Raw genomic sequence first — 15,042 nt, forward strand, 5'->3', positions numbered from 1 at the left:
ACTGCACTGCATCCCCAGTAGTGCCAGTGCACTTTCTGGACTCACTGCACTGCATCCCCACTGGTGCCAGTGCACTCTCTGCACTCACTGTACTGCATCCCCACTGGTGCCAGTGAACTCTCTGGACTCACTGCACTGCATCCCCACTGGTGCCAGTGAACTCTCTGGACTCACTGCACTGCATCCCCAGTGCTGACAGTGCACTCTCTCGACTCACTGCACTGCATCCCCACTGGTGCCAGTGCACTCTCTGGACTCACTGCACTGCATCCCCAGTAGTGCCAGTGCACTTTCTGAAGTCACTGCACTGCATCCCTAGTGGTGCCAGTGAACTCTCTGGACTCACTGCACTGCATCCCCACTGGTGCCAGTGCACTCTCTGGACTCACTGCAGTACATCCCCAGTGGTGCCAGTGCACTCTCTGGACTCACCAGCGTGCATCATCAGTGGTGCCAGTGCACTCTCTGGACTCACTGCAGTGCATCCCCATTGGTGACAGTGCACTCTCTGGACTCACTGCAGTGAATCCCCGTTGGTGCCAGTGCACTCTCTGGACTCACTGCAGTGCATCACCAGTGTTGCCAGTGCACTCTCTGGACTCACTGCAGTGCATCCCTAGTGTTGCCAGTGCACTCTCTGGACTCACTGCAGTGCATCCCCAGTGGTGCCAGTGCACTCTCTGGAGTCACTGCAGTGCATCTCCAGTGGTGCCAGTGCACTCTCTGGACTCACTGCACTGCATCCCCAGTGGTGCCAGTGCACTCTCTGGAGTCATTGCACTGCATCCCCAGTGGTGCCAGAGCACTCCCTGGACTCACTGCAGTGCATCCCCAGTGGTGCCAGTGCACTCTATGGAGTCACTGCACTGTAACCCCAGTGGTGCCAGTGCACTTTCTGGACTCACTGAACTGCGTTCCCAGTGGTGCCAGTGCACTCTCTGGACTCACGGCACTGCATCCGCAGTGTTGCCAGTGCACTCTCTGCACTCACTGCACTGCATCCCCTGTGGTGCCAGTGCACTCTCTGGACTCACTGCACTGCATCCCCAGTGGTGCCAGTGCACTCTCTAGACTCACTGCAGTGAATCCCCGATGGAGCCAGTGCACTCTCTGGACTCACTGCACTGCATCCCCAGTGGTGCCAGTGCACTCTCTGGACTCACTGCAGTGCAGCCCCTGAGGTGCCAGTGCACTCTCTGTACTCACTGCACTGCATCCCCAGTGGTGCCAGTGCACTCTCTCGACTAACTGCACTGCATCCCCACTGGTGCCAATGCACTCTCTGGAGTCACTGCAGTGCATCCCCACTGGTGTCAGTGCACTCTCTAGAGTCACTGCACTCCAACCCCACTGGTGCCAGTGCACTCTCTAGAGTCACTGCACTGATCCGCAGTGGTGCCAGTGCACTCTCTGGACTCACTGCACTGCATCCCCACTGGTGCCAGTGCACTCTCTGGACTCACGGCACTGCATCCCCAGTGGTGCCAGTGCACTCTCTGGAGTCACTGCACTGCATCCCCACTGGTGCCAGTGCACTCTCTGGACTCACTGCACTGCATCCCCAGTGGTGCCAGTGCACTCTCTGCACTCACTGCACTGCATCCCCACTGGTGACAGTGCACTCTCTGGACTCACTGCACTGCATCCCCACTGGTGCCAGTGCACTCTCTACAGTCACTGCACTCCAACCCCACTGGTGCCAGTGCACTCTCTAGAGTCACTGCACTGATCCGCAGTGGTGCCAGTGCACTCTCTGAACTCACTGCACTGCATCCCCACTGGTACCAGTGCACTCTCTGGACTCACTGCACTGGATCCCCCGTGGTGCCAGTGCACTCTCTGGACTCACTGCAGTGCATCCCCACTGGTGCCAGTGCACTCTCTGGAGTCACTGCACTGCATCCCCAGTGCTGACAGTGAACTCTCTGGACTCACTGCACTGCATCCCCAGTGGTGCCAGTGCACTCTCTGGACTCACTGCACTGCATCCCCAGTGGTGCCACTGCACTCTCTGGAGTCACTGCACTGCATCCCCAGTGGTGCCAGTGCACTCTCTGGAGTCACTGCACTGCCTCCCCACTGGTGCCAGTGCACTCTCTGGAGTCACTGCTCTGCATCCCCACTGGTGCCAGTGAACTCTCTGGACTCACTGCACTGCAACCCCACTGGTGCCAGTGCACTCTCTGGACTCACTGCACTGCATCCCCAGTAGTGCCAGTGCACTTTCTGGACTCACTGCACTGCATCCCTAGTGGTGCCAGTGCACTCTCTGGAGTCACTGCACTGCATCCCCACTGGTGCCAGTGCACTCTCTGGACTCACTGCACTGCATCCCCACTGGTGCCAGTGAACTCTCTGGACTCACTGCACTGCATCCCCAGTGGTGCCAGTGCACTCTGTGGACTCACTGCAGTGCATCCCCAGTGGTGCCAGTGCACTCTCTGGACTCAGCGCACTGCATCCCCACTGGTGCCAGTGCACTCTCTGGACTCACTGCACTGCATCCCCACTGGTGCCAGTGCACTCTCTGGAGTCACTGCACTGCAACACCACTGGTGCCAGTGCACTCTCTGGACTCACTGCACTGCATCCCCGGTGTTCCCAGAGCACTCTCTGGACTCACTGCACTGCATCCCCAGTGGTGCCAGTGCACTCTCTGGAGACACTGCAGTGCATCCCCAGTGGTGCCAGTGCACTCTCAGGAGTCACTGCTTTGCATCCCCACTGGTGCCAGTGCACTCTCTGGACTGACTGCACTGCATCCCCACTGGTGCCAGTGCACTCTCTGCACTCACTGCACTGCATACCCACTGGTGCCAGTGCACTCTCTGGAGTCACTGCACTGCAACCCCACTGGTGCCAGTGCACTCTCTGGACTCGCTACACTGCATCCCCACTGGTGCCAGTGCACTCTCTGGACTCACTGCACTGCATCTCCACTGGTGCCAGTGCACTCTCTGGACTCACTGCACTGCATCCCCAGTAGTGCCAGTGCACTTTCTGGACTCACTGCACTGCATCCCCACTGGTGCCAGTGCACTCTCTGCACTCACTGTACTGCATCCCCACTGGTGCCAGTGAACTCTCTGGACTCAGTGCACTGCATCCCCACTGGTGCCAGTGAACTCTCTGGACTCACTGCACTGCATCCCCAGTGCTGACAGTGCACTCTCTCGACTCACTGCACTGCATCCCCACTGGTGCCAGTGCACTCTCTGGACTCACTGCACTGCATCCCCAGTAGTGCCAGTGCACTTTCTGAAGTCACTGCACTGCATCCCTAGTGGTGCCAGTGAACTCTCTGGACTCACTGCACTGCATCCCCACTGGTGCCAGTGCACTCTCTGGACTCACTGCAGTACATCCCCAGTGGTGCCAGTGCACTCTCTGGACTCACCAGCGTGCATCATCAGTGGTGCCAGTGCACTCTCTGGACTCACTGCAGTGCATCCCCATTGGTGACAGTGCACTCTCTGGACTCACTGCAGTGAATCCCCGTTGGTGCCAGTGCACTCTCTGGACTCACTGCAGTGCATCACCAGTGTTGCCAGTGCACTCTCTGGACTCACTGCAGTGCATCCCTAGTGTTGCCAGTGCACTCTCTGGACTCACTGCAGTGCATCCCCAGTGGTGCCAGTGCACTCTCTGGAGTCACTGCAGTGCATCTCCAGTGGTGCCAGTGCACTCTCTGGACTCACTGCACTGCATCCCCAGTGGTGCCAGTGCACTCTCTGGAGTCATTGCACTGCATCCCCAGTGGTGCCAGAGCACTCCCTGGACTCACTGCAGTGCATCCCCAGTGGTGCCAGTGCACTCTATGGAGTCACTGCACTGTAACCCCAGTGGTGCCAGTGCACTTTCTGGACTCACTGAACTGCGTTCCCAGTGGTGCCAGTGCACTCTCTGGACTCACGGCACTGCATCCGCAGTGTTGCCAGTGCACTCTCTGCACTCACTGCACTGCATCCCCTGTGGTGCCAGTGCACTCTCTGGACTCACTGCACTGCATCCCCAGTGGTGCCAGTGCACTCTCTAGACTCACTGCAGTGAATCCCCGATGGAGCCAGTGCACTCTCTGGACTCACTGCACTGCATCCCCAGTGGTGCCAGTGCACTCTCTGGACTCACTGCAGTGCAGCCCCTGAGGTGCCAGTGCACTCTCTGTACTCACTGCACTGCATTCCCAGTGGTGCCAGTGCACGCTCTTGACTCACTGCAGTGAATCCCCGGTGGTGCCAGTGCACTCTCTGTACTCACTGCACTGCATCCCCAGTGGTGCCAGTGCACTCTCTGGACTCACTGCAGTGCATCCCCAGTGGTGCCAGGGCACTCTCTGGACTTACTGCAGTGCATCCCCAGTGGTGCCAGTGCACTCTCTGGACTCACTGCAGAGCATCCCAGTGGTGCCAGTGCACTCTCTGGACTCACTGCAGTGCATCCCCGAGTGGTGCCACTGCACTCTCTGGACTCCCTGCACTGCATCCCCAGTGGTGCCAGTGCACTCTCTGGACTCACTGCACTGCATCCCCAGTGGTACCAGTGCGCACTGTAGACTCACTGCAGTGCAGCTCCTGAGGTGCCAGTGCACTCTCTGGACTCACTGCGCTGCATCCCCAGTAGTGCCAGTGCACTCTCTGGACTCACTGCAGTAAATCCCCGGTGGTGCCAGTGCACTCTCTGGACTCACTGAACTGCATCCCCATTGGTGCCAGTGCACTCTCTGGACTCACTGCACTGCATTCCCAGTTGTGCCACTGCACTCTCTGGACTCACTGCACTGCATTACCAGTGGTGCCAGTGCACTCTCTGGACTCACTGCACTGCATCCCCAGTGGTTCCAGGGCACTCTCTGGACTCACTGCACTGCAACCCCACTGGTGCCAGTGCACTCTCTGGACTCACGGCACTGCATCCCCAGTGCTGCTAGTGTACTCTCTGGAGTCACTGCACTGCATCCCCAGTGGGGCCAGTGCACTCTCTGGACTCACTGCAGTGCATACCCACTGGTGCCAGTGCACTCTCTGGAGTCACTGCACTGCAACCCCACTGGTGCCAGTGCACTCTCTGGACTCACTACACTGCATCCCCAGTGGTGCCAGTGCACTCTCTGGACTCACTGCACTGCATCTCCACTGGTGCCAGTGCACTCTCTGGACTCACTGCACTGCATCCCCAGTAGTGCCAGTGCACTTTCTGGACTCACTGCAGTGCATCCCCACTGGTGCCAGTGCACTCTCTGGACTCACTGCACTGCATCCCCACTGGTTCCAGTGAACTCTCTGGACTCACTGCAGTGCATCCCCACTGGTGCCAGTGAACTCTCTGGACTCACTGCACTGCATCCCCACTGGTGCCAATGCACTCTCTGGACTCACTGCACTGCATCCCCAGTGGTGCCAGTGCACTCTCTGGAGACACTGCAGTGCATCACCACTGGTTCCAGTGCACTCTCTCAACTCACTGCACTGCATTCCCACTGGTGCCAGTGCACTCTCTGGACTCACTGCTTTGCATCCCCACTGGTGCCATTGCACTCTTTGGACTGACTGCACTGCATCCCCACTGGTGCCAGTGCACTCTCTGGACTCACTGCACTGCATCCCCACTGGTGCCAGTGCACTCTCTGGGCTCACTGCACTGCATCCCCACTGGTGCCAGTGGACTCTCTGGACTCACTGCACTGCATCCCCACTGGTGCCAGTGCACTCTCTGGAGTCACTGCACTGCATCCCCAGTGGTGCCAGTGCACTCTCTGGACTCACTGCACTGCATCCCCACTGGTGCCAGTGCACTCTCTGGACTCACTGCACTGCAACCCCACTGGTGCCAGTGCACTCTCTGGACTCACTACACTGCATCCCCACTGGTGTCAGTGCACTCTCTGGACTCACTGCAGTGCATCCGCAGTGGTGCCAGTGCACTCTCTGGACTCACTGCACTGCATCCCGACTGGTGCCAGTGCACTCTCTGGACTCACTGCACTGCATCTCCAGTAGTGCCAGTGCACTTTCTGGAGTCACTTCACTGCATCCCCAGTGGTGCCAGTGCACTCTCTGGACTCACTGCACTGCATCCCCACTGGTGCCAGTGCACTCTCTGGACTCACTGCACTGCATCCCCACTGGTGCCAGTGCACTCTCTGGACTCACTGCACTGCATCCCCACTGGTGCCAGTGCACTCTCTCGAGTCGCTGCACTGCATCCCCACTGGTGCCAGTGAACTCTCTGGACTCACTGCACTGCATCCCCACTGGTGCCAGTGCACTCTCTGGACTCACTGCACTGCATCCCCAGTAGTGCCAGTGCACTTTCTGGACTCACTGCACTGCATCCCTAGTGGTGCCAGTGCACTCTCTGGAGTCACTGCACTGCATCCCCACTGGTGCCAGTGCACTCTCTGGACTCACTGCACTGCATCCCCAGTGGTGCCAGTGCACTCTCTGGACTCACTGCAGTGCATCCCCAGTGGTGCCAGTGCACTCTCTGGACTCACTGCACTGCATCCCCACTGCTGCCAGTGCACTCTCTGGAGTCACTGCACTGCATCCCCACTAGTGCCAGTGCACTTTCTGGACTCACTGCACTGCATCCCCACTGGTGCCAGTGCACTCTCTGGAGTCACTGCACTGCATCCCCACTGGTGCCAGTGCACTCTCTGGACTCACTGCACTGCATCCCCAGTAGTGCCAGTGCACTCTCTGGAGAAACTGCAGTGCATCCCCAGTGGTGCCAGTGCACTCTCTGGAGTCACTGCACGACATCCCCACTGGTACCAGTGCACTCTCTGGAGTCACTGCAATGCATCCCCAGTGGTGCCAGTGCACTCTCTGGAGACACTGCAGTGCATCCCCACTGGTGCCAGTGCACTCTCTGCACTCACTGCACTGCATCCCCAGTGGTGCCAGTGAACTCTCTGGACTCACTGCACTGCATCCCCACTGGTGCCAATGCACTCTCTGGACTCACTGCACTGCAACCCCACTGGTGCCAGTGCACTCTCTGGACTCACTACACTGCATCCCCACTGGTGCCAGTGCACTCTCTGGACTCACTGCACTGCATCTCCACTGGTGCCAGTGCACTCTCTGGACTCACTGCACTGCATCCCCAGTAGTGCCAGTGCACTTTCTGGAGTCACTGCACCGCATCCCAAGTGGTGCCAGTGAACTCTCTGGACTCACTGCACTGCATCCCCACTGGTGCCAGTGAACTCTCTGGACTCACTGCACTGCATCCCCAGTGCTGACAGTGCACTCTCTCGACTCACTGCACTGCATCCCCACTGGTGCCAGTGCACTCTCTGGACTCACTGCACTGCATCCCCAGTAGTGCCAGTGCACTTTCTGGAGTCACTGCACTGCATCCCCACTGGTGCCAGTGCACTCTCTGGAGTCACTGCAGTGCATCCCCAGTGGTGCCAGTGCACTCTCTGGACTCACTGCACTGCATCCCCACTGGTGCCAGTGCACTCTAAGGACTCACTACACTACACTGCATTCCCAATGGTGCCAGTGAACTCTCTGGACTCACTGCACTGCATCCCCACTGGTGCCAGTGCACTCTCTGGACTCACTGCACTGCTTCCCCTCTGGTGCCAGTGCACTCTCTGGACTCACTGCACTGCATCCCCAGTAGTGCCAGTGCACTTTCTGGAGTCACTGCACTGCATCCCTAGTGGTGCCAGTGCACTCTCTGGAGTCACTGCACTGCATCCCCAGTGGTGCCAGTGCACTCTCTGGACTCACTGCACTGCATACCCACTGGTGCCAGTGCACTCTCTGGAGTCACTGCACTGCATCCCCACTGGTGCCAATGCACTCTCTGGACTCACTGCACTGCATCCCCACTGGTGCCAGTGCACTCTATGGACTCACTGCACTGCACTGCATCCCCAGTGGTGCCAGTGAACTCTCTGGACTCACTGCACTGCATCCCCACTGGTGCCAGTGCACTCTCTGGACTCACTGCACTGCATCCCCAGTGGGGCCAGTGCACTCTCTGGACTCACTGCACTGCATCCCCACTGGTGCCACTGCACTCTCTGGACTCACTGCACTGCATCCCCACTGGTGCCAGTGCACTCTCTGCACTCACTGCACTGCATCCCCACTGCTGACACTGCACTCTGTGGACTCACTGCACTGAATCCCCACTGCTGCCAGTGCACTCTCTAGAGTCACTGCACTCCAACCCCACTGGGGCCAGTGCACTCTATGGAGTCACTGCACTTATCCACAGTGGTGCCAGTGCACTCTCTGGACTCACTGCACTGCATCCCCACTGGTGCCAGTGCACTCTCTGGACTCACTGCACTGCATCCTCACTGGTGCCAGTGCACTCTCTGGAGTCACTGCACTGCATCCCCACAGGTGCCAGTGCACTCTCTGGACTCACTGCACTGCATCCCCACTGGTGCCAGTGCACTATCTGAACTCACTGCAGTGCATCCCCAGTGGTGCCAGTGCACTCTCCGGAGACACTGCAGTGCATCCCCTGTTGTTGCCATTGCACTCTCTGGACTGACTGCACTGCATCCCCACTGGTGCCACTGCACTCTCTGGACTCACTGCACTGCATAACCACTGGTGCCAGTGCACTCTCTGGCGTCACTGCACTGCATAACCACTGTTGACAGTGCACTCTCTGGAGTCAGTGCACTGCATCCCCACTGGTGCCAGTGCACTCTCTGGACTCACTGCACTGCATCCCCAGTGGTGCCAGTGCACTCTCTGGACTCACTGCACTGCATCCCCACTGGTGCCAGTGCACTCTAAGGACTCACTACACTGCACTGCATTCCCAATGGTGCCAGTGCACTCTCTGTACTCACTGCACTGCATCCCCACTGGTGCCAGTGCACTCTCTGGACTCACTGCACTGCATCCCCACTGGTGCCAGTGCACTCTCTGGACTCACTGCACTGCATCCCCAGTAGTGCCAGTGCACTTTCTGGAGTCACTGCACTGCATCCCTAGTGGTGCCACTGCACTCTCTGGACTCACTGCACTGCATCCCCAGTGGTGCCAGTGCACTCTCTGGACTCACTGCACTGCATACCCACTGCTGCCAGTGCACTCTCTGGAGTCACTGCACTGCATCCCCACTGGTGCCAATGCACTCTCTGGACTCACTGCACTGCATCCCCACTGGTGCCAGTGCACTCTATGGACTCACTGCACTGCACTGCATCCCCACTGGTGCCAGTGAACTCTCTGGACTCACTGCACTGCATCCCCACTGGTGCCAGTGCACTCTCTGGACTCACTGCACTGCATCCCCACTGGTGCCAGTGCACTCTCTGGACTCACTGCACTGCATCCCCACTGGTGCCACTGCACTCTCTGGACTCACTGCACTGCATCCCCACTGGTGCCAGTGCACTCTCTGCACTCACTGCACTGCATCCCCACTGCTGCCAGTGCACTCTCTGGACTCACTGCACTGAATCCCCACTGCTGCCAGTGCACTCTCTAGAGTCACTGCACTCCAACCCCACTGGTGCCAGTGCACTCTATGGAGTCACTGCACTTATCCACAGTGGTGCCAGTGCATTCTCTCGACTCACTGCACTGCATCCCCACTGGTACCAGTGCACTCTCTGGACTCACAGCACTGCATCCCCAGTGGTGCCAGTGCACTCTCTGGAGTCACTGCACTGCATCCCCACAGGTGCCAGTGCACTCTCTGGACTCACTGCACTGCATCCCCACTGGTGCCAGTGCACTATCTGAACTCACTGCAGTGCATCCCCAGTGGTGCCAGTGCACTCTCCGGAGACACTGCAGTGCATCCCCTGTTGTTGCCAGTGCACTCTCTGGACTGACTGCACTGCATCCCCACTGGTGCCAGTGCACTCTCTGGACTCACTGCACTGCATAACCACTGGTGCCAGTGCACTCTCTGGCGTCACTGCACTGCATAACCACTGTTGACAGTGCACTCTCTGGACTCACTACACTGCATCCCCACTGGTGCCAATGCACTCTCTGGACTCACTGCACTGCATCCCCAGTGGTGCCAGTGCACTCTCTGGACTCACTGCACTGCATCCCCACTGGTGCCAGTGCACTCTCTAGAGTCGCTGCACTGCATCCCCACTGGTGCCAGTGCACTCTCTGGAGTCACTGCACTGCATCCCCGGTGGTGCCAGTGAACTCTCTGGACTCACTGCACTGCATCCCCACTGGTGCCAGTGCACTCTCTGGACTCACTGCACTGCATCCCCAGTGGTGCCAGTGCACTCTCTGGACTCACTGCAGTGCATCCCCACTGGTGCCAGGGCACTCTCTGGACTCACTTCACTGCATCCCTACTGGTGCCAGTGCACTCTCTGGAGTCACTGCACTGCATCCCCACTGGTGCCACTGCACTCTCTGGACTCACTGCACTGCATCCCCAGTAGTGCCACTGCACTTTCTGGAGTCACTGCACTGCATCCCTAGTGGTGCCAGTGAACTCTCTGGACTCACTGCACTGCATCCCCACTGGTGCCAGTGCACTCTCTGGACTCACTGCACTGCATGCCCACTGGTGCCAGTGCACTCTAGGGACTCACTGCACTGCATCCCCACTGGTGCCAGTGCACTCTCTGCACTCACTGCACTGCATCCCCACTGGTGCCAGTGCACTCTCTGGACTCACTGCACTGCATCCCCACTGGTGCCAGTGCACTCTCTAGAGTCACTGCACTGAATCCCCACTGGTGCCAGTTCACTCTCTAGAGTCACTGCACTGATCCGCAGTGGTGCCAGTGCACTCTCTGCACTCACTGCACTGCATCCCCAGTGGTTCCAGTGAACTCTCTGGACTCACTGCACTGCATCCCCACTGGTGCCAGTGCACTCTCTGGAGTCACTGCACTGCATCCCCAGTGGTGCCAGTGCACTCTCTGGACTCACTGCACTGCATCCCCACTGGTGCCAGTGCACTCTCTGGAGTCACTGCACTGCATCCCCAGTGGTGCCAGTGCACTCTCTGGACTCACTGCACTGCATCCCCACTGGTGCCAGTGCAGTCTAAGGACTCACTGCACTACATCCCCACTGGTGCCAGTGCACTCTCTGGACTCACTGCACTACATCCCCACTGGTGCCAATGCACTCTCTGGACTCACTGCAGTGCATCCCCACTGGTGCCAGTGCACTCTCTGGAGTCACTGCTTTGCATCCCCACTGGTGCCAGTACACTCTCTGGACTCACTGCAGTGCATCCCCAGTAGTGCCAGTGCACTTTCTGGAGTCACTGCTCTGCATCCCTAGTGGTGCCAGTGAACTCTCTGGACTCACTGCACTGCATCCCCACTGGTGCCAGTGCACTCTCTGGACTCACTGCACTGCATGCCCACTGGTGCCAGTGCACTCTCTGGAGTCACTGCACTGCATCCCCACTGGTGCCAGTGCACTCTCTGCACTCACTGCACTGCATCCCCAGTGGTGCCAGTGCACTCTCTGGACTCACTGCACTGCATCCCCACTGGTGCCCGTGCACTCTCTGCAGTCACTGCACTGCATCCCCACTGGTGCCAGTGAACTCTCTGGACTCACTGCACTGCATCCCCAGTGGTGCCAGTGCACTCTCTGGACTCACTGCACTGCATCCCCAGTGGTGCCAGTGCACTCTCTGGACTCACTGCACTGCATCCCCACTGCTGCCAGTGCACTCTCTGGACTCACTGCACTGCATCCCCAGTGGTGCCAGTGCACTCTCTGCACTCACTGCACTGCATCCCCACTGGTGCCAGTGCACTCTCTGGACTCACTGCACTGCATCCCCACTGGTGTCAGTGCACTCTCTAGAGTCACTGCACTGCATCCCCACTGGTGCCAGTGCACTCTCTAGAGTCACTGCACTGATCCGCAGTGGTGCCACTGCACTCTCTGGACTCACTGCACTGCATCCCCACTGGTGCCAGTGCACTCTCTGGACTCACTGCAGTAAATCCCCGGTGGTGCCAGTGCACTCTCTGGAGTCACTGCACTGCATCCCCACTGGTGCCAGTGCACTCTCTGGACTCACTGCACTGCATCCCCAGTGGTGCCAGTGCACTCTCTGCACATACTGCACTGCATCCCCAGTGGTGCCAGTGCACTCTATGGACTCACTGCACTGCATCCCCAGTGGTGCCAGTGCACTCTCTGGACTCACTGCATTGCATCTCCACTGGTGCCAGTGCACTCTCTGGACTCACTGCACTGCATCCCCAGTGGTGCCAGTGCACTCTCTGCACATACTGCACTGCATCCCCACTGGTGCCAGTGCACTCTCTGGAGTCACTGCTCTGGATCCCCCGTGGTGCCAGTGCACTCACTGGACTCACTGCACTGCATCCCCAGTGGTGCCAGTGCACTCTCTGGACTCACTGCAGTGCATCCCCAGTGGTGCCAGTGCACTCTATGGACTCACTGCAGTGCATCCCCAGTGGTGCCAGTGCACTCTCTGGACTCACTGCACTGCATCCCCAGTGGTGCCAGTGCACTCTCTGGACTCACTGCATTGCATCTCCACTGGTGCCAGTGCACTCTCTGGACTCACTGCACTGCATCCCCACTGGTGCCAGTGCACTCTCTGGAGTCACTGCAGTGCATCCCCACTGGTGCCAGTGCACTCTCTGGAGTCACTGCACTGCATCCCCGCTGCTGCCAGTGCACTCTCTGGAGTCACTGCACTGCTTCCCATGTGGTGCCAGTGCACTCTCTGGAGTCACTGAACGGCATCCCCACTGGTGCCAGTGCACTCTCTGGACTCACTGCACTGCATCCCCAGTGGTGCCTCTGCACTCCCTGGAGTCACTGCACTTCATCCCCAGTGGTGCCAGTGCACTCTCTGGTGTCACTGCACTGCATCCCCACTGGTGACAGTGCACTCTCTGGACTCACTGCACTGCGTCCCCACTGCTGCCAGTGCACTCTCTGGACTCACTGCACTGCATCCCCAGTAGTGCCAGTGCACTCTCTGGACTCACTGCACTGCATCTCCACTGGTGCCAGTGCACTCACTGGACTCACTGCACTGCGTCCCCAGTGGTGCCAGTGCACTCTCTAGACTTCCTGCACTGCATCCCCACTGGTGCCAGTGCACTCCCTGGAGTCACTGCACTGCATTCCCAGTGGTGCCAGTGCACTCTCTGGAGTCACTGCACTGCATCCCCACTGGTGCCAGTGCACTCTCTGGACTCAGTGCAGTGCATCCTAAGTGCTGCCAGTGCACTCTCTGGATTCACTGCACTGCATCCCCGCTGGTGCCAGTGCACTCTCTGGACTCACTGCACTGGATCCCCCGTGGTGCCAGTGCACTCACTGGACTCACTGCACTGCATCCCCAGTGGTGCCAGTGCACTCTCTGGACTCACTGCACTGCATCCCCACTGGTGCCAGTGCACTCTATGGACTCACTACACTGCATCCCCACTGGTGCCAGTGCACTCTCTGGAGTCACTGCACTGCATCCCCACTGGTGCCAGTGCACTCTCTGGAGTCACTGCACTGCATCCCCACTGGTGCCAGTGCACTCACTGGACTCACTGCACTGCGTCCCCACTGGTGCCAGTGCACTCTCTGGACTCACTGCACTGCATCCCCACTGGTGCCAGTGCACTCTCTGGACTCACTCCACTGCGTCCCCACTGGTGCCAGTGCACTCTCTGGAGTCAGTGCACTGCATCCCCAGTGGTGCCAGTGCACTCTCTGGACTCAGTGCACTGCATCCCCAGTGGTGCCAGTGCACTCTCTGCACTCACTGCACTGCATCCCCACTGGTGCCACTGCACTCTCTGGAGTCACTGCACTTCATCCCCACTGTTGCCAGTGCACTCTCTGGACTCACTGCACTGCATCCCCACTGGTGCCAGCGCACTCTCTGGACTCACCGCACTGCATCCCCACTGGTGCCAGTGCACTCTCTGGACTCACTGCAGTGCATCCCCACTGGTGCCAGCGCACTCTCTGGACTCACTGCACTGCATCCCCGCTGGTGCCAGTGCACTCTCTGGACTCACTGCAGTGCATCCCCACTGGTGCCAGTGCACTCTCTGGACTCACTGCAGTGCATCCCCAGTGGTGCCAGTGCACTCTCTGGACTCACTGCACTTCATCCCCACTGTTGCCAGTGCACTCTCTGGAGTCACTGCACTTCAACCCCAGTGGTGCCAGTGCACTCTCTGGAGTCACTGCAGTGCATCCCCACTGGTGCCAGTGCACTCTCTGCACTCACTGCACTGCATCCCCAGTGGTGCCAGTGCACTCTCTGGAGTTACTGCACTGCATCCCCAGTGGTGCCAGTGCACTCACTGGACTCACTGCACTGCGTCCCCAGTGGTGCCAGTGCACTCTCTGGACTCACTGCACTGCATCCCCACTGGTGACAGTGCACTCTCTGGAGTCACTGCACTGCATCCCCACTGGTGCCAGTGCACTCTCTGGACTCACTGCACTGCATCCCCACTGGTGCCAGTGCACTCTCTGGACTCACTGCACTGCATCCCCACTGGTGCCAGTGCACTCTCTGGAGTCACTGCACTGCATCCGCACTGGTGCCAGTGCACTCTCTGGAGTCAGTGCACTGCATCCCCACTGGTGCCAGTGCACTCTCTGGACTCAGTGCACTGCATCCCCAGTGGTGCCAGTGCACTCTCTGGACTCACTGCACTGCATCCCCACTGGTGCCAGTGCACTCTCTGGAGTCACTGCACTTCATCCCCACTGTTGCCAGTGCACTCTCTGGAGTCACTGCACTGCATCCCCACTGGTGCCAGCGCACTCTCTGGACTCACTGCAGTGCATCCCCACTGGTGCCAGTGCACTCTCTGAAGTCACTGCAGTGCATCCCCACTGGTGCCAGCGCACTCTCTGGACTCACTGCACTGCATCCCCACTGGTGCCAGTGCACTCTCTGGACTCACTGCACTGCATCCCCACTGGTGCCAGTGCACTCTCTGGACTCACTGCACTGCATCCCCACTGGTGCCAGTGCACTCTCTGGACTCACTGCAGTGCATCCCCACTGGTGCCAGTGCACTCTCTGGAGTCACTGCACTGCATCCCCTCT

This window comes from Anser anser, assembly GCF_964211835.1.
Source record: "Anser anser genome assembly, contig: HAP1_SCAFFOLD_36, whole genome shotgun sequence".
NCBI classification, from domain to species: domain Eukaryota; kingdom Metazoa; phylum Chordata; class Aves; order Anseriformes; family Anatidae; genus Anser; species Anser anser.